Source organism: Tupaia chinensis, unplaced genomic scaffold, assembly GCF_000334495.1.
Source record: "Tupaia chinensis unplaced genomic scaffold, TupChi_1.0 Scaffold148884_1, whole genome shotgun sequence".
Lineage (NCBI taxonomy): Eukaryota > Metazoa > Chordata > Mammalia > Scandentia > Tupaiidae > Tupaia > Tupaia belangeri.
In genome coordinates, this window is record NW_006208732.1 from 1,005,984 (window position 1) to 1,008,389 (window position 2,406).

Sequence of the window (2,406 nt, forward strand, 5' to 3'; positions counted from 1 at the left end):
TCCCTACAAGGATTAGATTTATCCATTGAAAATCATTCAGGGAATTATCCAAGAAATAGGATCAATAGACTGGGTCTGAACTAAATAAAGTTCCTTCAATAAAGTCCCTAAAGTTCCTTCTATAAAGCTCCTTCAATAAAGGAACTCTATTTCTCTAGAAATATTGAAATGACTTTTGCTTCTAGATTCTGATACATTGCTGTGCATAGATTCTACCCAACTTTAAATGGTTGTGGTATAGAGGCAAGGCAAGGGGGAGGTATATTAAGGAACTCCAAGGCAGAAATTCTACCATCATCATAAGCTTTATCTTACTTCACTTTCAGAATTCTAAACCTTTCGAAAATTCTTGTCAATTGCAATGAATAGAATTGACTTGCCTGCAGAGCATTTAGGAAACTGCCATCCTTGTAGAGGGCATAGTTCAAAAGAAAGAGCAATAATGCCCTCCCCAAGAAATAGTGGGCACACCTCTACTTATTGCTGGGGTGATACTTGCAGAAGAAGCAAGCACAGATGTCTGGCATGACGGGGAAAGTAAACAAAAGAAAAGAATAGAAAAAAAATTGATCTCACATGAAACTCTTTTTTAAATGCTATGAACATGGTTGGGTCAGGTGATTGTTCTGGAAGTTACATTTTAAGAACAGTATGGATGGGACCAGCAGTTAGCATAATGGCTATGTCGCCGGACTTCCATGTATTTGACCTCAGTTCGAGTCCTGGACCCGGTGGCTTAAACTCACACCAGGCACGTGTGCATGCATGCCCAAGATCCTGAGAGGAGAATGGAGGAGAAGGGATTGCAGCATGGCCATCCCCCTGGGGGGTTATTTCTCACAAAAAAAAAGAAAGAAAGAAAGAAAGAAAGAAAGAAAGAAAGAAAGAAAGAAAGAAAGAAAGAAGAGAACAGTATGGACAACTCAAAATAATTGTAGACGTGACTTTTCATAAGACTGATAAATATTTATTAGTTCAAATAATTGTTCACATTTCTTTCTCTGCTTTAAAGACATGGGATTACTTTTTTTCTTTTTTTGAATTATGATGTATATCAAACAATACAAGTTTGTTTCCTGTTCAGATATAGTTTGGAATGGATGACCAACGAAGTCTATGGTAATTCCAGAGAGTGATCAAAACATTCAAATAAAATAATTAGAGCTGATAAATAATAAAAGACCTTTGGAAAATGCCTTCTATGTAAATTATATATGTGTAAAACATATGAGGATGTAGAAAATAAATTGTGAGGAAACAGCAGTTGGCATAATGGCTATGTTGCTGGACTCCTATGTAGTCGACCATGGTTCACGTCCCGGACCCAGTGGCTTAAACTCACGCCAGGTGCATGTGTGTGAGTGTCCAAGATCCCGAGAGGAGAATGGAGGGGAAGGGATTGCGGCGTGGCCATCACCCTGTGTGTGTGTTGGGGGGGGGGTGTTGAATTCTCGCTTTCTGTCTCTGTCTCTTTCTGTCTTTCTGGTGACCGCAAGCATCCTATAATGAAAACCTTTAAAAAAAAAAATAGAAGAAGAAGAAGAAAGAAAGAAAAAAAAACAAAAGATAAGGAAAAGAAAAGAGAAAAGAAAGGAAAAAAGAGGAGAGAAGAGAAGAGGAGAGGGGAGAGGAGGGGAGGGGAAGGAAAGAAAAGAAAAGAAAAAAGAACAGAAAAGAAAAGAAAAGAAAAGAAAAGAAAAAAGAACAGAAAAGAAAAGAAAAGAAAAGAAAAGAAAAAAGAACAGAAAAGAAAAGAAAAGAAAAGAAAAGAAAAAAGAACAGAAAAGAAAAAAGAAAAGAAAAGAAAAGAAAAGAAAAGAAAAGAAAAGAAAAGAAAAGAAAAGAAAAGAAAAGAAAAGAAAAAAGAAAAGAAAAGAAGAAAAGATGTGAATAATTGCCTGTGGTAGGCATGGTTTTTTTCTGCCCATTATAAAAACTTTTCTTATTTTCCTACTTCTTTTAAAAAACTTGCTCTTCAGATACAAAGATGAGTTATAACTCTGTTATGACTCAGCCAGTGTGATTTTTCACAGTGATTGGTTCAGAAATGCATATAGACCTCACCAGGCACCCTGGAGGCATTGTATGAGGTATGCATAAATGGTCCTGGGGAAAAATCCTGACTTTCTCTGTATTACTACACCAGAATTACATAGATTTGAGTGTGTGCCCGTCTTATCTCTAGAAACCTTAAGGAAGCTTATCTCTAGTCAGAAACAAAGACCACCATATGGAGAGAAGCACCAAAAAGACAGAGAGAAAGAGAACACACACACACCCTGCATAAGGCCTACACCTGGAGGAACTTTGAGTTTTCCTCTTGTGTGACAAGCAAATACCTTTTATTTTTTTTTTTATTTTTTAATTTATATATTGTTTAGGTTTTTGCCATAGGGCAATTGAACT